General features: G+C 40.4%; 1 long non-coding RNA gene and 1 pseudogene across 1 annotated transcript; both read left to right on the top strand.

The window, feature by feature from the left end:
- The window catches only part of LOC139745773 (uncharacterized), a 370,344-nt pseudogene that overhangs the window by 110,710 nt on the left and 236,638 nt on the right, over nucleotides 1-22,996 (top strand).
- On the top strand, nucleotides 873-7,937 carry LOC139745675 (uncharacterized). The gene is made up of 2 exons (XR_011711905.1): nucleotides 873-3,540; nucleotides 5,971-7,937. It is a non-coding gene; the product is annotated as an uncharacterized lncRNA (long non-coding RNA).

The raw sequence follows: 22,996 nt of genomic DNA, 5'->3' as shown, positions 1-22,996 counted from the left end.
ATGATTTGAAGACAAGTAATTGTCTGACATCTCTGAATGATCTGCTACTTCCTGCTCTAAATCTAGAAGAATCTGCTCAGCTTTTTGGTCTGGTGATATGATGTTTTTGTAGTCATGATTAGGGCTGAATGACCACATGTAGACTCAGTGGTATGTTGCAGCTGCATGATATCAGCCATTGCCACACACTGGCTTGAAGTGTTGGCTAAGCATGCTCTTTGTGGATGTTGATCACATGGCAGAGATCTTTGTTTTTGAATGTTGAAAGAGTTAGATGAAGTTGTTCTCTATAATTTATGCAAAAGGTAATGTCTGTTGAATGACCTGCCATTATGAGATGATATTCAATTTTTTTTTTTGGTGATTTAATGTTAATATATAATCTGTACATTACCCATCACTGCGACACAAGAAACACTGATTCAGCATATCTGAAAACCCTTTAGTGCCACAATGCAACTACAGCATTGGAGACTGAACACTTGCTGCTCCCCATATAGACATAAACACAGCATCACTGTACTTATGACCTTTAGTCATGCCCAGTGGACATTGCCGGTGTTCGTAAATGCTGCAGGGGCCCCATAGAAGAAGGAAGGGGCTCCTGGGGCAGGAAGCCAAAGGTAAGGTATAGTTTCACTTGATAGATACCTATTTTCCTCTGAGTTATGTCTCCAGATTGATGTTATTCCAATCTGACTTATCTGATGAGATACCGGGTGAGATTAAATGTAGAATGGCAAAAGGTGAGATGTAAGTGAGGAGTGGAAGGTATTTAGGAGAGATGGGAGGTCATCTAGGTAGTGAATGTTGGGATTAGGAAGTTGAGTTGTTGGTAAAAAGAAAACAGAGGTGTATGGGCATTATTTGCTGGGAAGGAGTGTAAGTGATTGAAAGATTTGCAAGAAAAATTGGAAGGAGGTCAAGAGGAAGGTGCATGGTATGAAAAGTGGGCTATCTCGCACTTCACCATTATGACACAACCCACAAGGACATAAAAAGCAGTTTAACTCAAGTATCAACATACCAATAGCAAACTTCATAGAACAAAGAAACCTGCTCAGCTCCCTACAAATAGCAAATTTTATAAAACAAGGAAACTTGTTCAGACAAAACCAGTTAACATCGACAGAGGTTGTAATACAAATCCAAGGTCTAAACAGTACTATTACGAGCCAAATCACTGAAAAGCAAACAGAAAACTGCACTCCTACCATATAACATTGATCAGTAGGGTGGAGGGACAAGTTAATTTGGATGTAAGTTTGAATGGAGGAAAATTGGAGGAAGTGAAGTGTTTTAGATAACTGGGAGTGGACTTAGCAGCAAATAAAACCATGGAAGTGGAAGTGAGTCACAGGGTGGGTGAGGGGGAGTGATGAAGAATGCCTGGAAGGAGAGAACGTTATCTCACAGAGCAAAAATGGGTATGTTTGAAAGAATGGTAGTTCCAACAATGTTATATGGTTAAGAGACATGAGCTATAGATTGGGTTTTAAAGAGGAGGGTGGATGTGTTGGAAATGAGATGTTTGAGGACAATATGTGGTGTGAGGTGGTTTGATTGAGTAATATATATTATTTATTTTTTTAATATACTTTTTCACTGTCTCCCGCGTTAACGAGGTAGCACAAGGAAACAGACGAAAGAATGGCCCAACCCAACCACATACACATGTATATACATGCTTGTCCACATACTCACATATACATACCTATACATTCCAATGTATACATATTTATATACATACACAGACATATACATATATACACATGTACATAATTCATACTTGCTACCTTTACTCATTCCCATTGCCACCCCGCCATACATGAAATAACACCCCCCCGTCCCCCGCATGTATGCGGGGCACGTATGCGAGGTAGTACTAGGAAAAGACAACAAAGGCCACATTCGTTCACACGCAGTCTCTAGCTGTCATGTATAATGCACCGAAACCACAGTTCCCTTTCCAAACCAGGCCATACAAAACTTTCCATGGTTTACCCCAGATGCCTCACATGCCCTGGTTCAATCCATTGACAGCGCGTCGACCCCAGTATACCACATCGTTCCAATTCACTCTGTTCCTTGCACGCCTTTCACCCTGCTGCATGTTCATGCCCCGATCACTCAAAATCTTTTTCACTTTATTCTTCCACCTCCAATTTGGTCTCCTCGTTCCCTTCACCTCTGACACATATTTTTTTTGTCAATCTTTCCTCACTCATTCTCTCCATGTGACCAAACCATTTCAATGCACCCTCTTCTGCTCTCTCAACCACACTCTTTCTATTGCCACACATCTCTCTTACCCTTTCATTACACACTCGATCAAACCTCCTCACACCACATAATATCCTCACATATCTCATTTCCAACACATCCACCCTCCTCCACACAACCCTATCTGTAGCCCACGCCTTGCAACCATATAACATTGTTGGAACCACTATTCCTTCAAACATACCCATTTTTGCTTTCCAAGATAATGTTCTCACTTTCCACACATTCTTCAACGCTCCCAGAACCTTCACCCCCCTCCCCCACCCTGTGACTCACTTCTGCTTCCATGGTTCCATCCGCTGCCAAATCCACTTCCAGGTATCTAAAACACTTTACTTCCTCCAGTTTTTCTCCATTCAGACTTACCTCCCAATTAATTTGTCCCTCAACTCTTATTCACATTTACTCGCAGCTTTCTTCTTTCACACACTTTACCAAACTCAGTCACCAACTTCTGCAGTTTCTCACCTGAATCAGCCACCAGTGCTGTATTATCAGCAAACAACAACTGACTCACTTCCCAAGCCCTCTCATCCACAACAGACTGCATACTTGCCCCTCTCTTGCGATCACATTTTTGTGGTTATCCCTGCATTTGATGGTGTAAACACTCCCAAGTGTTGCATGATTTGGCCTACTATTATTATGGTTTTGTTGATGGTGTTATTGTGCTGGAAAGCAGCATTACAAGCACTGTTTTTTAGAACATTGATTAGCTGAATAGGGAGAATAGGGCAACACTGAACATTTAGACTTATTCTTAATTGTTACATCTTTGTTACCAGAAGCATAGAATGTCTTCCAAGCTTTCTAGTAAGCTTTGCTCACAGACTGATTGGGATAATGTAACTGCCTAAAGATGCATCTTTACATGACTACATTCACCTACAAGGCCTATGAGATCACATATCCGTACTGCTCTTCAAAACATAGACATGATTACAGAAATTTTTGTAGAAGAATCATGTACTAAGAAATAATGAATATGATTCTCAGTTAGTAGGCTTCTTTTAGATTTTAAAGGACAAATGATCAGATTCTTTATTTATCAAAATATCTAGGCAGGGCAGTTTGCCTCCTTTTTCCCATGCCATCTTGATTTTGATAGTGGGATGGATGTTATTTAATTCATTAAAGAAAACAAAACAATCCTGAGAGGATGACCACAAGGATCATACATCATTCACAGACTTTCAGATGATTATTGATTGAAATTAAAATTTCAGTCTTAAAATATTCCACGTATAGATTACTAAGGTGAAGATCTGTATGGGTTTTCAGAAAAGAAGAGTGAATGTTGGGGTGAAGAGGGTGGTGAGAGTAAGTGAGCTTGAGAAGGAGACCTGTGTGAGGAAGTACCAGGAGAGACTGAGTACAGAATGGAAAAAGGTGAGAACAATGGAAGCAAGGGGAGTGGGGGAGGAATGGGATGTATTTAGGGAATCAGTGATGGATTGCGCAAAAGATGCTTGTGGCATGAGAAGAGTGGGAGGTGGGTTGATTAGAAAGGGTAGTGAGTGGTGGGATGAAGAAGTAAGAGTATTAGTGAAAGAGAAGAGAGAGGCATTTGGACGATTTTTGCAGGGAAAAAATGCAATTAAGTGGGAGATGTATAAAAGAAAGAGACAGGAGGTCAAGAGAAAGGTGCAAGAGGTGAAAAAAAGGGCAAATGAGAGTTGGGGTGAGAGAGTATCATTAAATTTTAGGGAGAATAAAAAGATGTTCTGGAAGGAGGTAAATAAAGTGCGTAAGACAAGGGAGCAAATGGGAACTTCAGTGAAGGGCGCAAATGGGGAGGTGATAACAAGTAGTGGTGATGTGAGAAGGAGATGGAGTGAGTATTTTGAAGGTTTGTTGAATGTGTTTGATGATAGAGTGGCAGATATAGGGTGTTTTGGTCGAGGTGGTGTGCAAAGTGAGAGGGTTAGGGAAAATGATTTGGTAAACAGAGAAGAGGTAGTGAAAGCTTTGCGGAAGATGAAAGCCGGCAAGGCAGCAGGTTTGGATGGTATTGCAGTGGAATTTATTAAAAAAGGGGGTGACTGTATTGTTGACTGGTTGGTAAGGTTATTTAATGTATGTATGACTCATGGTGAGGTGCCTGAGGATTGGCGGAATGCGTGCATAGTGCCATTGTACAAAGGCAAAGGGGATAAGAGTGAGTGCTCAAATTACAGAGGTATAAGTTTGTTGAGTATTCCTGGTAAATTATATGGGAGGGTATTGATTGAGAGGGTGAAGGCATGTACAGAGCATCAGATTGGGGAAGAGCAGTGTGGTTTCAGAAGTGGTAGAGGATGTGTGGATCAGGTGTTTGCTTTGAAGAATGTATGTGAGAAAGTACTGTAGAAAAGCAAATGGATTTGTATGTAGCATTTATGGATCTGGAGAAGGCATATGATAGAGTTGATAGAGATGCTCTGTGGAAGGTATTAAGAATATATGGTGTGGGAGGCAAGTTGTTAGAAGCAGTGAAAAGTTTTTTTTATCGAGGATGTAAGGCATGTGTACGTGTAGGAAGAGAGGAAAGTGATTGGTTCTCAGTGAATGTAGGTTTGCGGCAGGGGTGTGTGATGTCTCCATGGTTGTTTAATTTGTTTATGGATGGGGTTGTTAGGGAGGTAAATGCAAGAGTTTTGGAAAGAGGGGCAAGTATGAAGTCTGTTGGGGATGAGAGAGCTTGGGAAGTGAGTCAGTTGTTGTTCGCTGATGATACAGCGCTGGTGGCTGATTCATGTGAGAAACTGCAGAAGCTGGTGACTGAGTTTGGTAAAGTGTGTGGAAGAAGAAAGTTAAGAGTAAATGTGAATAAGAGTAAGGTTATTAGGTACAGTAGGGTTGAGGGTCAAGTCAATTGGGAGGTGAGTTTGAATGGAGAAAAACTGAAGGAAGTGAAGTGTTTTAGATATCTGGGAGTGGATCTGGCAGCGGATGGAACCATGGAAGCGGAAGTGGATCATAGGGTGGGGGAGGGGGCGAAAATTCTGGGGGCCTTGAAGAATGTGTGGAAGTCGAGAACATTATCTCGGAAAGCAAAAATGGGTATGTTTGAAGGAATAGTGGTTCCAACAATGTTGTATGGTTGTGAGGCGTGGGCTATGGATAGAGTTGTGCGCAGGAGGATGGATGTGCTGGAAATGAGATGTTTGAGGACAATGTGTGGTGTGAGGTGGTTTGATCGAGTGAGTAACGTAAGGGTAAGAGAGATGTGTGGAAATAAAAAGAGCGTGGTTGAGAGAGCAGAAGAGGGTGTTTTGAAGTGGTTTGGTCACATGGAGAGAATGAGTGAGGAAAGATTGACCAAGAGGATATATGTGTCGGAGGTGGAGGGAACGAGGAGAAGAGGGAGACCAAATTGGAGGTGGAAAGATGGAGTGAAAAAGATTTTGTGTGATCGGGGCCTGAACATGCAGGAGGGTGAAAGGAGGGCAAGGAATAGAGTGAATTGGAGCGATGTGGTATACCGGGGTTGACGTGCTGTCAGTGGATTGAATCAGGGCATGTGAAGCGTCTGGGGAAAACCATGGAAGGCTGTGTAGGTATGTATATTTGCGTGTGTGGACGTATGTATATACATGTGTATGGGGGGGGGGGGTTGGGCCATTTCTTTCGTTTGTTTCCTTGCGCTACCTCGCAAACGCGGGAGACAGCGACAAAGTATAAAAAAAAAAAAAAAAGATTACTAAGAATTGGAGTAAGAGGTTTCCCATGGCACGACCAAATTTCTGTCTATAAGAATTACCTTCATCATGAAAACATCATTAGAAACAAAGCTGAACTAAGTCAATGAAAAGTTTTTATGGGCAAGAGCAAGTCGAGGCTGAGATCGGGCAATTTCCTCCATAGATATGTGATGATTTCATTAATGGGTACTTTAGTGAAAAGAGAATTCATGTCAAAACTAATGAGTTTATGATCAGGCAAATTAATGTTTTTTACTTTATTAACAAAATCTAAGCTATTAATAACATGCGATGAAGAGATTTTTCTTTAAACATTGATAAAATGTTTGTTAACCATTAAGGTTGATTATAACTAGGGGAATTAACAGATGATATAATTGCTTTGAGGGGGACATCCATCTTTGTGAGTTTTTGGGAGACCATGGATATAAGGAAGAGAGGGAGTAACCATCCTTACTGACTTCAGAATGTCCTGGTGCTTATTTAACAATTGGTTGAGTCTAGAGTTGAAGGCCTTTACTTTATTGTTAAGGGGATTGGATATTAATCTTTCTTATGTATCAGTATCATTAAAAAGATCCTGAAGTTTACAGAGAAGGAGATAAGTGAGGATTTTTCCCTCGAGAACTCTTTCCTCTGTTCTTAATGCTACCTTGCTACCTCGGGAATTGGCGAATATGCATGGAAAAAAAAATATATATATATTAATGCATTATGTTGAAAATTGCTTAGTGTTCAAAGCATCGTTGGTAATGTCGGTATTGAACACAATTTTACCTAACTTAAGGACTCTGATGTAGGGAAAGATTGTAAGTGTAGTGTGCAAAATGTTTACATGATGGAGCTTTCTCACCTGTGGTTGTGGGCCTATAGTTTTTCCAGATCTAGATAAGTAGCATTAAGAGAAATAGATAAGGGTAAGTTATGTTGTGTAGCTGGATTTTAAAGAACAAATAGCGATTTAAGATTTAATGACATGTTATGAAGAAGTAGTTAGCAAGGCATAAGTGAAAGCCTTTTTGAGATAGTATATCCATGTGGGATACATGGTGGATGATTGGTTGGTTAAGTAGATCTACAGTAATATGACTAAAGTTTCAAGGAAGAAAATAGACTATAGAGGTGGGATAGATGCAGTGTGGGAAGGGTTTAGGATTAAAGCTATTTCATGTGATAAGTGAAATAATTTTTTGTCATATGCATAGGAGACATGTTATATATGTATATATAGTTGTTACTAAAGATGCTAGTCATGCTTAATGAATCAGTTTACTTTGCAAATGAGAAATTAAAGAGTTATTATATTAGCATGAAAGCCATGTTTGATATGGTTGTTGGTTATAAGTTAAGGATATTTATAAGTCAGTTGATATGTTGTTTGCACACCAACAAACACAATGTAAGTGTGAATTAGATGTGGAGATTATAGATAAATGACAAGGTTTTCATTTTGAAGGAGATTGGCAAGGTTACTATTAATGGGTAAGTTGAAGTAGAGACTAAAGATATTTGAGGAGGAGGAAGGATTGGAGATGCATTGAGAACAGTGATGAATGGAATTCTTATTATAGAGTATGCCTGAAATTTCCGTGATTAAGTACTTGTCCCTTCATTAATGGATTGATGTAATACCTTCATTTCCTTATAGTCTGAACAGGTGAAAAGTAAGAACAGCAAAAGTTTATTTTATGTATGATTACCCTGGGACCAGTTTTGTTTGAGTACTCTGGTGTTACCCAAGACCTTTCTTATTTTTTATGGTATGGATTTAATTGAGTTACGTACATGACTCTCCAGCTGTGGCAGGAGGCTGTGACTTCAGTAGGTAATTGATAAAATCAAAAGCAAGCTGTGATTTCAGTTAAAGAGTGTGTGTTGTTAAGAAGCCATATGACTCCCAGATCATTGAGTGAAGAGGTTAAAAGTTATAAGCTGTTTGAAATTAAATAGATTTACTGTATGGACAAGAAAGAAGGAAATGCAAAACAGCAAAAAACAAGGACTGTGAAGCAAATGACTTATACTTTCAGTTTGGCAAGATGAAATGAGTTCAGTGTATTAATATCAAATATGAATTAGAATGATATAATTGAAAACAAAGATAAAAATGCCAACACTGAGTTACAGGTGAGAATGAAAGAAAAATACCTTGTAGTATAATGCTTAATGGCAGTGAAAAGCAAATACTGTGGGTAAAGGAAGTTAGAAAAGTTAGAGAGCAGTGAATTGGAGAAGAGAATAGAAGTATAAAAAGTGAGCAATAAGAAAGCTTGGGTAAAGAATCAAACTGACAAAATGTTATGTAAAAAGTAATGAATCCTTTTTGTGCAACGCTTAAGTTGATTTTGCTTTTATTAATGGAATCTGTGCATATTGAATTCAGAGCAGCCTAGAAAACTATTCATTTCACCTCAACACTTATGGTTTTCCCGTGGTCTTAGAAACATCTGCTAGACAGCCCTGTGTAGTGCCATCTAGGAGCAGCCTCGGCTCATCCTAGGCTGCGGGGATGAAGTTACCCAAAGGCTTCACCAGGTATCACCAGATTTTATAGATTCATACATAAACAACAGTCAGCAAACCCGCTGCATTCCAGCTGCACTATCTGCACTTCAGCTGCTGTTATTCTTTTCATCACATTTTTATAATTTAGGTAAGTTACATTCACTATGGCAATGTCATATGCAGCATTGGTGATTATTTTATATTGTGTAGTACCAAGAAAATGTAAGAAGATTAAATTATCTGGATATTCTTAGGTCCCAATTATTGGCCTCATTCCCAATGAATTAAATGTATCAGGTTTTTCCCAGTTTGTCTTTAAAAAATTCCAGTCAGAGACTGTGGTACAAAACAAGTATTCTTTTCTCTGCAGATGTGATCATTGAAGGTGAAAGTGGATTGAAACACTTGATTGATGTGAGTTGATCAAAAAGATTTTCTTGGCATGATGCACATCAACCACATAATTTTCCAGAATAACAGAATTGTGTTTTTGTGCTTGACATTAATTTGAAAACTCCCAGTTTTCATAGTTCGTTCTCAATTTGAACTCTGAGACCCCTAACTAAAATACCATGATAGATTCACACGGTAGGTTGCATTTTCCAAAAGGCATTAGGCGTGCATCCTTATAATTTTTTTCCCTCCCTGTTCAGTTTGCTTACATAAATAAAAAAAAAGAAGGAAAGCCACATGATGTATATGAAGCCTCGTGTTGAATATATGAATTTCCAGCAATATTGATACCATATTGCAAAGAATTAGGGAAATATTTTATGTTTGTAGTGCAGTGTCATAATGTAGGAATACAGTTGGCTTCACATTGATTAATTTTCCTCTCTTATACCTTCACAAAATGAAGATCATTTATCTTCACATTTTACACACTTCAGGTTTAATTTTGATGCCAGATTTGTAAACATCTCAAGTTGGAAAGATAAGTAAAAGGGATAAGATTGACTCAATCTTTTCTTGGAGAACTGACAGTTTGAGGGAACATTTCTGAAACCTATTGGCAGAATCAGAAAATATCATATTTCCATATATGTATAAAGCAGAAAATGCACACAGAAATAAAGTTTGGGCTCTCTAAAGTTGGGGAAAAGTTTGAAAATGGCTCCAAGATGCTAGTTGATAGAAAATGACTCCAGGAAAATGTTATTTGCAAAACAATTAATGATAAGTTATCACATGTATTAAAGAAAGAAAATGTGGATGATGCAATATTTCATTAATTTGAAGAGAATACTATTAGAGATATTGAAATAACAGAAAAATGATATAAAGCAGTATATCTACTCTAGAGAATTTAAAACCAGGATCATGTGAAGAATGCAGGTGCACAAGAAAAGGCTGGACTAGAAATCTGCAAAATGCAGCATAACAACTAAAGGAAGTCAAAACTAGGATCATATGAAGAGTGCAGGAGCACAAGAAAAGTCTGGAATAGAAATCTGAATAAAGCAATATATCAACTCAAAGGGAAGTCAAAAGCAGGAACAGATGATATTCCAGCTGTTTTTCTTCAGCAGAAAGAGATGGCCATAGCAAAACTAGTGATATTACTGTTGAGACAAAGGGTAGATGAAGGGAGATTGAGGGAAATTTATAGAATGGCTTACACATCACCAGTACACAAAGGACGATTTGAACTTCTGAATGGAGAGACCATATTAACAATGCTTGTCTTTTCTGCCATGGCAGAGTATCATTAGAAACTACGCCTTTGATGAAAAATACTTGCCTTGATCCTTCTTCTGTAGCAATATTTCGAAGAGAATGTATCCAGTCCCCCCACATTCAGTCCATCTTAATTGTTATAAGTGATTTGCCAGAGACACATGGATAGTTCTCCCTTATTCTCAGAGATGATATGTGAATGTATTTTGGACACTGCCCATCTTTCCAACATTGCAACCACTGATCTATCACCTCATGAGACCCTTCATTCCCAGGATGTAGCTTCTGTTCTGAAAATACTGAACACTTTTCAATTGTTCTGTGGTCACCTGACAAAAACACATACACCACATAACATCCCTTCATGACCTGTGCTCCTGTCCGATGGATATGGCTGGCTTTCTGAGCCCTGCAGGATTCTTATAGAAGGGGTTCCTTGGGTAGTAAGGTAAGATATATATTTTTTTCTTTTTCCATACTTGTTTGCCATTTTCTGCCTTAGTGAGGTAGTTTCTGGAACAGATGAAAAGTGGCCTCATTTGCATGCATTCCCTTTGTAGCTGTGGTTCCGGGCATTATTGCATGACAGCTAGAGACTGGGTGTGAACGAATGGGGCCTTTGTTGTCCTTTCCTAGCGCTACCTCGCACACATGAGGGGGGGGAGGGGGATAGTATTCCATGTGTGGTGAGGTGGCGATGGGAATGAATAAAGGCAGACAGTGCGAATTGTGTGCATGGGTATATATGTATGTGTCTGTGTGTGTATATATATGTGTACATTGAGATGTATAGGTATGTATATTTGCGTGTGTGGACGTGTATGTATATACATGTGTATGGGGGTGGGTTGGGCCATTTCTTTCGTCTGTTTCCTTGCGCTACCTCGCAAACGCGGGAGACAGCGACAAAGCAAAATAAATAAAATAATTATTTTTTAATTATTATAAAATATATATATATATATATATATATATATATATATATATATGGTGTGTGTGAAGTGAGAGGGTTAGGGAGAATGATTTGGTAAAAAGAGAAGAGGTAGTGAAAGCTTTGCGGAAGAGGAAAGCCAGCAAGGCTGCGGGTTTGGATGGTATTGCAGTGGAATTTATTAAAAAAGGGGGTGACTGTGTTGGTAAGGATATTTAATGTATGTATGGCTCATGGTGAAGTACCTGAGGATTGGCGGAATGCATGCATAGTGCCATTGTGCAAAGGCAAAGGGGATAAAGGTGTGTTCAAATTACAGAGGTATAAGTTTGTTGAGTATTCCTGGGAAATTATATGGGAGGGTATTGATTGAGAGGGTGAAGGCATGTACCGTGCATCAGATTGGGGAAGAGCAATGTGGTTTCAGAAGTGGTAGAGGATGTGTGGATCAGGTGTTTGCTTTGAAGAATGTATGTGAGAAATACTTTTAAAAGCAAATGGATTTGTATATAGCATTTATGGATCTGGAGAAGGCATATGATAGAGTTGGTAGAGATTCTCTGTGGAAGGTATTAAGAATATATGGTGTAAGCGGCAAGTTGCTGGAAACAGTGAAAAGTTTTTATCAAGGATGTAAGGCATGTGTACGTGTAGGAAGAGAGGAAAGTGATTGGTTGTCAGTGAATGTTGGTTTGCGGCAGGGTTTGTGATGTTGCCATAGTTGTCTAATTTGTTTATGGATTGGGTTGTTAGGGAGGTGAATGCAAGAGTTTTGGAAAGAGGGGCAAGTATGCAGTCTATTGTGGATGAGAGAGCTTGGGAAGTGAGTCAGTTGTTGTTTGCTGATGATACGGTGTTGGTGGCTGATTCATGTGAGAAACTGCAGAAGCTGGTGACTGAGTTTGGTAAAGTGTGTGAAAGAAGAAAGCTGAGAGTAAATGTGAATAAGAGCAAGGTAATTAGGTACAGTAGGGTTGAGGGACAAGTCAGTTAGAGGTAAGTTTGAATGGAGAAAAACTGGAGGAAGTGAAATGTTTTAGATATCTGGGAGTGGATCTGGCAGCGGATGGAACCAGGAAGCGGAAGTAAGTCACAGGGTGGGAAGGGGGTGAAAGTTCTGGGAGCGTTCAAAAATGTGTGGAAGTCGAGAACATATCTCAGAAAGCAAAAATGGGTATGTTTGAAGGAATAGTGGTTCTAACAATGTTATATGGTTGCGAGGCATGGGTTATGGATAGGGTTGTGCGAAGGAGGGTGGATGTGTTGGAAATGAGATCTTTGAGGACAATATGTGGTGTGAGGTGGTTTGATCAAGTAAGTAATGAAAGGGTAAGAGAGATATGTGGTAATAAAAAGAGTGGTTGAGAGAGCAGAAGAGGGGTGTTTTGAAATGGTTTGATCCCATAGAGAGAATGAGTGAGGAAAGATTGACAAAGAGGATATAAGTGTCAGAGGTGGAGAGAACGAGAAGTGGAAGACCAAAGTGGAGGTGGAAGGATGGAGTGAAAAAGATTTTGAGCCATTGGGGCCTGAACGTTCAAGAGGGTGAAAGGCGTGCAAGGAATAGAGTGAATTAGAACTATGTGGTTTACTGGGGTCGACATGCTGTCACTGGATTGAACCAGGGCATGTGATACGTCTGGGGTAAACCATGCAAAGTGTGTGGGGCCTGGGTGTAGAAAGGGAGCTGTATTTTCAGTGCATTATACATGGCAGCTAGAGACTGAGTGTGAACAAAAGTGGTCTTTGTTATCTTTTCTTAGCACTACCTCACGCATGTGCGGGAGAGAGGGTTGTCATTTCATGTGTGGCAGGGTGGCGATGGGAATGAATAAAGGCAGACAGTATGAATTATGTACATGTGTATATATGTATGTCTGTGTATATATATTTATATATTGATAATTATTTTTTGTTTTATATTGTTTTGTTGCTGTCTCCGGCGTTTGCGAGGTAGCGCAAGGAAACCGATGAAAGAAATGGCCCAACCCACCCCCATACACATGTATATACATACATGTCCACACACTCAAATATACATACCTATACATCTCAATGCACACATATATATACACACACAGACATATACATATATACACATGTACATCATTCATACTGTCTGCCTTTGTTCAGTCCCATCGCCACCTCGCCACACATGAAATAACAACCCCCTCCCCCCTCGTGTGTGCGGTAGCGCTAGGAAAAGACAACAAAGGCCCCATTCATTCACACTCAGTCTCTAGCTGTCATGTAATAATGCACCGAAACCACAGCTCCCTTTCCACATCCAGGCCCCACACAACTTTCCATGGTTTACCCCAGACGCTTCACATGCCCTGGTTAAATCCATTGACAGCATGTCGACCCCGGTATACCACATCGTTCCAATTCACTCTATTCCTTGTACACCTTTCATCCTCCTGCATGTTCAGGCCCCGATCACTCAAAATCTTCTTCACTCCATCTTTCCACTTCCAATCCACTTCCAATTTGGTCTCCCACTTCTCGTTCCCTCCACCTCTGACACATATATCCTCTTTGTCAATCTTTCCTCACTCATTCTCTCCATGCGACCAAACCATATCAAAACACCCTCTTCTGCTCGTTCAACCACACTCTTTTTATCACCACACATCTCTCTTACCCTAGTATTACTTACACGATCAAACCTCCTCACACCACATATTGTCCTCAAACATCTCATTTCCAGCACATCCACCCTCCTGCACACAACTCTATCCATAGCCCATGCCTCGCAACCATACAATATATATGTTTTTTTTATATTTATCTATTTATATATATATTTATTTATTTGTATCCCTGGGGATAGGGGAGAAAGAATACTTCGCACGCATTCCTCACGTGTCATAGAAGGCGACTAAAGGGGACAGGAGTGGGGGGCTGGAAACCCTACCCTCCTTGTATTTTAACTTTCTAAAAGGGGAAACAGAAGAAGGAGTCCTGCGGGGAGTGCTCATCCTCCTCGAAGGCTCAAATTGGGGTGTCTAAATATGTGTGGATGTAACCAAGATGAGAAGAAAGGAGAGATAGGTAGCTTGTTTGAGGAAAGGAACTTGGATGTTTTGGCTCTGAGTGAAACGAAGCTCAAGGGTAAAGGGGAAGAGTGGTTTGGGAATGTTTTGGTAGTAAAGTCAGGGGTTAGGGAGAGGACAAGAGCAAGGGAAGGAGTAGCACTACTCCTGAAACAGGAGTGGTGGGAGTGTGTGATAGAGTGTAAGAAAGTAAACTCTAGATTGATATGGGTAAAACTGAAAGTTGATGGAGAGAGATGGGTGATTATTGGTGCATATGCACCTGGGCATGAGAAGAAAGATCATGAGAGGCAAGTGTTTTTGCAGCAGCTGAGTGAGTGTGTTAGTAGTTTTGATGCACAAGACCGGGCTATAGTGATGGGTGACTTGAATGCATAGGTGAGTAATGTTGCAGTTGAGGGAATAATTGGTGTACATGGGGTGTTCAGTGTTGTAAATGGAAATGGTGAAGAGCTTGTAGATTTATGTGCTGAAAAAGGACCGGTGATTAGGAATACCTGGTTTAAAAAGGGAGATATACATAAGTATACCTATGTAAGTAGGAGAGATGGCCAGAGAACGTTATTGGATTATGTTTTAATTGATAGGCGCGCGAAAGAGAGACTTTTGGATGTTAATGTGCTGAGAGGTGCAACTGGAAGGATGTCTGATCATTATCTTGTGAAGGCGAAGGTGAAGATTTGTAGGGGTTTTCAGAAAAGAAGAGAGAATGTTGGGGTGAAAAGAGTGGTGAGAGTAAGTGAGCTTGGGAAGGAGACTTGTGTGAGGAAGTACCAGGAGAGACTGAGTACAGAATGGAAAAGGTGAGAACAAAGGGCGTACGAGGAGTGGGGGAGGAATGGAATGTATTTAGGGAAGGAGTGATGGCTTGTGCAAAAGATGCTTGTGGCATGAGAAGCGTGGGAGGTGGGCAGATCAGAAAGGGTAGTGAGTGGTGGGATGAAGAAGTAAGAGTATTAGTGAAAGAGAAGAGATAGGCATTTGGACAATTTTTGCAGGGAAATAATGCAAATGAGTGGGAGATGTATAAAAGAAAGAGGCAGGAGGTCAAGAGAAAGGTGCAAGAGGTGAAAAAGAGGGCAAATGAGAGTTGGGGTGAGAGAGTATCATTAAACTTTAGGGAGAATAAAAAGATGTTTTGGAAGGAGGTAAATAAAGTGCATAAGACAAGGGAATCAATGGGAACTTCAGTGAAGGGGGCTAATGGGGAGGTGATAACAAGTAGTGATGTGAGAAGAAGATGGAGTGAGTATTTTGAAGGTTTGTTGAATGTGTTTGATAGTGATAGAGTGGCAGATATAGGGTGTTTTGTTCGAGTTGGCATGCAAAGTGAGAGGGTTAGGGAAAATGATTTGGTAAACAGGGAAGAGGTAGTAAAAGCTTTGCAGAAGATATATATATATATATTTATTTATTTATGTTGCTTTGTCGCTGTCTCCCTCGTTTGCGAGGTAGCGCAAGGAAACAGACGAAAGAAATGGCCAAGCCCACCCCCATACACATGTATATACATACACGTCCACACACACAAATATACATACCCATACATCTCAATGTACACATATATATGCACACACAGACACATACATATATACACATGCACACAATTCACAGTCTGCCTTTATTCATTCTCATCGCCACCTCGCCACACTTGGAATAACATCCCCCTCCCCCCTCATGTGTGCGAGGTAGCGCGAGGAAAAGACAACAAAGGCCCCATTCGTTTACACTCAGTCTCTAGCTGTCATGCAATAATGCCTGAACCACAGCTCCCTTTCCACAACCAGGCCCCACAGAACTTTCCATGGTTTACCCCAGACGCTTCACATGCCCTAATTCAATCCATTGACAGCACGTCGACCCCGGTATACCACATCGATCCAATTCACTCTATTCCTTGCCTGCCTGTCACCCTCCTGCATGTTCAGGCCCCGATCACTCAAAGTTTTTTTCACTCCATCTTTTCACCTCCAATTTGGTCTCCCACTTCTTGTTCCCTCCACCTCCGACACATATATCCTCTTGGTCAATCTTTCCTCACTCATTCTCTCCATGTGCCCAAACCATTTCAATACACCCTCTTCTGCTCTCTCAACCACACTCTTTTTATTTCCACACATCTCTTTTACCCTTACATTACTTACTCGATCAAACCACCTCAAACCACATATTGTCCTCAAACATCTCATTTCCAGCACATCCACCCTCCTCTGCACAACTCTATCCATAGCCCACGCCTCGCAACCATACAACATTGTTGGAACCACTATTCCTTCAAACATAGCCATTTTTGCTTTCCGAGATAATGTTCTTGACTTCCATACATTCTTCAAGGCTCCCAGGATTTTTGCCTCCTCCCCCACCCTATGATTCACTTCCGCTTCCATGGTTCCATCCGCTGCCAGATCCACTCCCAGATATCTAAAACACTTTACTTCCTCCAGTTTTTCTCCATTCAAACTTACCTCCCAATTGACTTGACCCTCAACCCTACTGTACCTAATAACCTTGCTCTTATTCACATTTACTCTTAACTTTCTTCTTTCACACACTTTACCAAACTCAGACACCAGCTTCTGCAGTTTCTCACATGAATCAGCCACCAGCGCTGTATCATCAGCGAACAACAACTGACTCACTTCCCAAGCTCTCTCATCCACAACAGACTTCATACTTGCCCCTCTTTCCAAAACTCTTGCATTCACCTCCCTAACAACCCCATCCATAAACAAATTAAACAACCATGGAGACATCACACACCCCTGCCGCAAACCTACATTCACTGAGAACCAATCACTTTCCTCTCTTCCTACACGTACACATGCCTTACATCCTCGATAAAAACTTTTCACTGCTTCTAACAACTTGTCTCCCACACCATATATTCTTAATACCCTCCACAGAGCATCTCTGTCAACTGTATCATATGCCTTCTCCTGATCCATAAATGCTACATACAAATCCATTTGCTTTTCTAATTATTTCTCACATACATTCTTCAAAGCAAACACCTGATCCACACATTCTCTACCACTTCTGAAACCACACTGCTCTTCCCCAATCTGATGCTCTGTACATGCCTTCACCCTCTCAGTCAATACCCTCCCATATAATTTACCAGGAATACTCAACAAACTTATACCTCTGTAAATTGAGCACTCACTCTTATCCCCTTTGCCTCTGTACAATGGCACTATGCACGCATTCCGCCAATCCTCAGGCACCTCAGTGAAGGGCGCTAATCGGGAGGTGATGACAAGTAGTGGTGATGTGAGAAGGAGATGGAGTGAGTATTTTGAAGGTTTGTTGAATGTGTTTGATGATATATATATTCCCATCGCCACCTCGCCACACATGAAATAACAACCCCCTCCCCCCACATGTGCGCTAGGTAGGGCTAGGAAAAGACAACAAAAGCAACATTCGTTTACACTCAGTCTCTAGCTGTCATGTATAGTGCACTGAAACCACAGCTCCCTTTCCACATCCAGGCCCCACAAAACTTTCCATGGTTTACCCCAAATGCTTCACTCGCCCTGGTTCAATCCATTGACAGCATGTTGACCCCGGTATACCACATCGTTCCAGTTCACTCTATTCCTTGCATGCCTTTCACCCTTCTGCATGTTCAGGCCCTGATCACTCAAAATCTTTTTCAGTCCATCTTTCCACCTCCAGTTTTGTTTCCCACTTCCAACTCCAATTTGGTCTCCCACTTCTCGTTCCCTCCACCTCTGACACATATATCCTCTTGGTCAATCTTTTTTCACTCATTCTCTAAGGTACTTTAACTTATGTCCAGTAGAATATATCTTCTATATATTCTATATCCTACCTCCTCTGTTCAACCTTATCTATAGCCCATGCCTCACAGCCATATAACATTGTTCGAACTACTATGCCTTCAAACATACCCATTTTTGCTCTGTGAGATAACATTCTCTCACACACATTCTTCATCGTTCCCAGAACCTTCACCCCTCCCCCTGTGACTCGCATCTGGTTCTGTGGTTCCATCCACTGCTAAATCCACTCCCAGACATCTAAAGCACTTCACTTCCTCATTCTTCTCCTTGCTCACATCCAGTCACTAACTGTCATGTATAATGCACTGATACTGGTGTCCCCATCCACAAGCCATACCCACCTTTCTGTGGTTTTCCCTGAGTAGTTCATATGCCTTTGTTGAGTCTGCTAATTGTACTTCATCACCTGTGCACCAATTCTCTCCAGTTCAAACTTTCCATGCATGCTTTTCACCTCCTCCAAGTTCTGGCTTTAGCCCTACAGAATCTCTCTCACCCCAGCATTCCATTTCAAATTCATTTTCCTTCATCTTTTTCCCCTCTTCTTGTGTCACATTTATCCTCTCTATTAACTTTTCCCCACACATCATCTGTGTATGCCTAAACTCTTTTCAGCAAATACTCTTCATCTCCCTCTACCATACTTTCCTTACTAACCACACCTCTTTCTTATCCTATCATTCCTCACTTGATCAACCTTCCTCAAACATTTTGTGTTCAACGCATTCACCCTCTTGAGCACTTTGTCATCCAAGGCACATGCCTCATATCCATCAACACCACTGGGAATACTGTGCCATCAGACATACCCATCTTTGCCCTCACTCCTGTTTCCAAATATTCCTCAATGTGCCCATGACTTTTACCTCATCCACCCCAAGGCTCACATCAGCTCTCATGGTTCCATTTATTGCCAAGTTCCCTCTCAGATTTATAAAACTTTATTTTCTTCAAGTACCTCCATTAGTATTTTACTCACAATCAAACAAATCTGTCTCCTGCTGCTGCTAAATCTGTTAGTCTTGTTTTTATTCACATTTTCTGTAAGCTTTCTCCTTTCTTGCACTTTCCCACACACTAAACAAACTTCTGTAGTTTCTTGTTTGAATCTACTACCCTTGCTGTGTCTTCAGCAAACAGTAACTAACTCCCAAGTTCTCCCTGAAGTTTGCTGGTACTTGCTCCCTCCAACTCTCATTAGCAAGAAAATATGATATATGTACAAATGATAGATTAGTGTAAAATATATGACAGGAGAGATGGTTCAAGAGATGGGGCCCCTTTTAGTGTAAACCTCCCTCCCCTTACATTACACACATGTATGTATTGCAAATAGGTAGAAACACATGCAGAAAAAGGACATAGTTGTGTTTGATTTCATATAATCATCCAAAGAATTTCAATGATCCAGAACAAATATTCACTGATAACATTGAAGGAACGATGAGGATGGCACAAGAATCAGTAAAACAATCTCATTTCAGAGATAATAAAGTACTAATAATGGGAGATTTTAACTATAAAGAGATAAATGGGGTTTTTGGGTCCTCATGATGACAGACAGACACAGAGGCAGCAAAATTATTAGCATGAATGGAAAATTTCCCTTACCAACTTGTCATTGACCACAATAGGATGAGAAAGGACTGATATAGTATCACTATCTTATCTTTACATATGCTAGCATGTATATTAAGAATATCGTATATGATACACCAAATGGAAAAGATAATCATGTAATGCTTTGTCTGATTATATAGTAAAAAGGTGGTAAAAAGAAATGAAACAATATTTAAAGGGGAGTTACAATGTTATTGGAACATAATGTTGGGAAATTAAGTTCATTTGCCAGGAACCTGGGCTTTGATAGTTAAATGAAGAATAGGGAACTTGGCTACCTCTGGCCTCTTCAATGTGAAGGGAAGGTTAGGGAAAAGGTAGAAAAATTTAGTAAAAGATGTCAAAAAGCAAAGCTTTATCACAATGTGCTGTCACGAAGATACAGGTGACACTCCAGCTAGCCATCATTTATACAATGTAAGAGCTTGGAAATGATTATAGTATGTTCAGAAATGGGAACAAAGATATTTTGAAAAGAATGTAACGGACAAGGCAGGAGATAGATCCAAGACTCGTCCATAAATCTATCAGGAGCAAATTGTCAGTTACAGGCTCTCCTCTACTAACAATCTGACTTACAATCATCCGTACTTTCGACTGGGGAAAAAATTGAATTGAAAAATAAGAATGATGAAATATGAATAAAGAATCTTAAAAGGTAAAAACAAACTACAGAATCACTTAACAAAGCTGGTTAATAAAAAATAAGACAATCATAATAGAAATTGTGTTGGTAAAAGAATGCTGCACAGATATATGAATTCTACATTCCATGCTAACATGCATCTGACTAGCATCCATTTTGAGATTAGACTGGTTGGTCAGAACGGAACTCGTACATATGTTGGTGAGGGGGTGCATAGGGCAGCTAGTTAGACTATGGGAGCCAGAGGAAAGAATTGTAGATGATGTAAGGATATGTGGGGAATTGAATGACGTGTTTAGAATTGTTCATACTGTGCAAGACACTGTAGTCTCAAAACCAGTAAGGTGGAAAGGTGGGGAGGTCATCAAGAGCCATGAGAAATCAAGAAAATATATTAACAATTGACCCATGGGTCTTGACCCATACAAGACTCAGGACCTTGATGAAGATTCATCATGTATGCTAAAGTTGAGTGCTTATTCACCTGACATACTATTAGAAGTACATTTCAAAATGTTGCTGGAGAAAGGAAAAGTGTCAAGGGGATTGAAAAGGGCTTTGAATAATAGATCAGCCTCCATGATCAGTATGGTCTGTAAAGTGTGGGAAAGGATGATCATACAGCAAATGGATGACTTCCTAAAAAGAAATTACGTATGTGAAAGACTATATGGTTACAGGGATTGATGGTCATGGCTAATGAACCTCTCATATTTCAATAGGAGATTTAGTTTGGTCACAGACAAAAAAGTGGTGGATGGATGATAATTTGTATCTAGACTTCCGGAGAGCATCTGATACTGTACTTCATGGGAGACTAATTAAAAAGATGAATAACTTGGCAGGAATAAGTGGATATCTCCTTGGATGGGTTGAAGGGAACAGAGGATGCATGTCAGAGGAGCCATTTTAGAATAGATGGAGTTGATCAGTGGAGTGCTATTCTAGGACCCCTGTTCTACATCATCTATGTAAGTGACTTGCCAAAAGGTTTGGACTTCTACAACATGTATATGTCCGCAGTTGATGCAAAGGTCATGAGTAGAGTGAAAAGTGAGGATGAGTGCGTCAAATTTCAAGGGGACTTACATAGACTTGAGAGTTGGTTCACATGATACATGGTTGTTAAAGTTCAGCTGATTAATTGTAAGGTAATGAGGAATAGGTCAGAGTTAAAGAAGGCTTCATTGTATTAACACAAGCTTGAAGAATCTGTGTGTGAGAAGGAGGTGAAAGCTGACATTTTCCCAAATTTCTCACCAAAGCCCCACATTAGGAATATAACAAAGGGGTAAATTGTATGCTGGCAAATATGACAACATTCATGTATATGGGTAAGGAAATATTGAGCAAGCTGTTCTCATTCTATGTAAGGCTCAAACTAGAATATGCTTCTGAAGATTGGTCAGTGCACCCAAAAAAGCACAAAGAGCTAAAAGAGAAAATCCAGTGGAGGAAAACAATGAGTATGTTAGAATGAAGATTGCTGAGTAACAAGGAAAGCTAGAGAGAAACAACAGAAGTATGAAGCAAATAACAGAAGAGCTCATTAACCTTTAGTCTGCTGTCGTCATGATGTGATGACACTTATGAGACTTTTTTTTTTTTTTTTTTTTATACTTTGTCGCTGTCTCCCGCGTTTGCGAGGTAGCGCAAGGAAACAGACGAAAGAAATGGCCCAACCCCCCCCCATACACATGTATATACGTCCACACACGCAAATATACATACCTACACAGCTTTCCATGGTTTACCCCAGACGCTTCACATGCCTTGATTCAATCCACTGACAGCACGTCAACCCCTGTATACCACATCGCTCCAATTCACTCTATTCCTTGCCCTCCTTTCACCCTCCTGCATGTTCAGGCCCCGATCACACAAAATCTTTTTCACTCCATCTTTCCACCTCCAATTTGGTCTCCCTCTTCTCCTCGTTCCCTCCACCTCCGACACATATATCCTCTTGGTCAATCTTTCCTCACTCATTCTCTCCATGTGCCCAAACCATTTCAAAACACCCTCTTCTGCTCTCTCAACCACGCTCTTTTTTTTCCACACATCTCTCTTACCCTTACGTTACTTACTCGATCAAACCACCTCACACCACACATTGTCCTCAAACATCTCATTTCCAGCACATCCATCCTCCTGCGCACATCTCTATCCATAGCCCACGCCTCGCAACCATACAACATTGTTGGAACCACTATTCCTTCAAACATACCCATTTTTGCTTTCCGAGATAATGTTCTCGACTTCCACACATTTTTCAAGGCTCCCAAAATTTTCGCCCCCTCCCCCACCCTATGATCCACTTCTGCTTCCATGGTTCCATCCGCTGACAGATCCACTCCCAGATATCTAAAACACTTCACTTCCTCCAGTTTTTCTCCATTCAAACTCACCTCCCAATTGACTTGACCCTCACCCCTACTGTACCTAATAACCTTGCTCTTATTCACATTTACTCTTAACTTTCTTCTTCCACACACTTTACCAAACTCATCATCATATGATCATTGAACTTTTCCACCCTCTGTTTAATTATCCAACTGATTTATGGTTCTATTGTAGCTTATAGAGGATCCTTCCATTGCTAAGAAGGTACAGAACTAAATTTTGCTCTTATTACCCCTATAACTGCCATCATATGAACATGGCCATGACTATAAGGTCACATGTATGTGGTGACCGCCTGGAAAATGCACAGATTTTTGGATAACCTGAGTTGTTAGGAGGAACACATGATTTTTTTTTTTTTTTTTAATTGAAAATGATTATGAGAA

This window comes from Panulirus ornatus, chromosome 62 (assembly GCF_036320965.1).
Source record: "Panulirus ornatus isolate Po-2019 chromosome 62, ASM3632096v1, whole genome shotgun sequence".
Classification (NCBI taxonomy): Eukaryota; Metazoa; Arthropoda; class Malacostraca; order Decapoda; family Palinuridae; genus Panulirus; species Panulirus ornatus.
The sequence above is the reverse complement of the archived record's forward strand: the minus strand, read 5'-3'. Positions and strand labels throughout refer to the sequence as shown.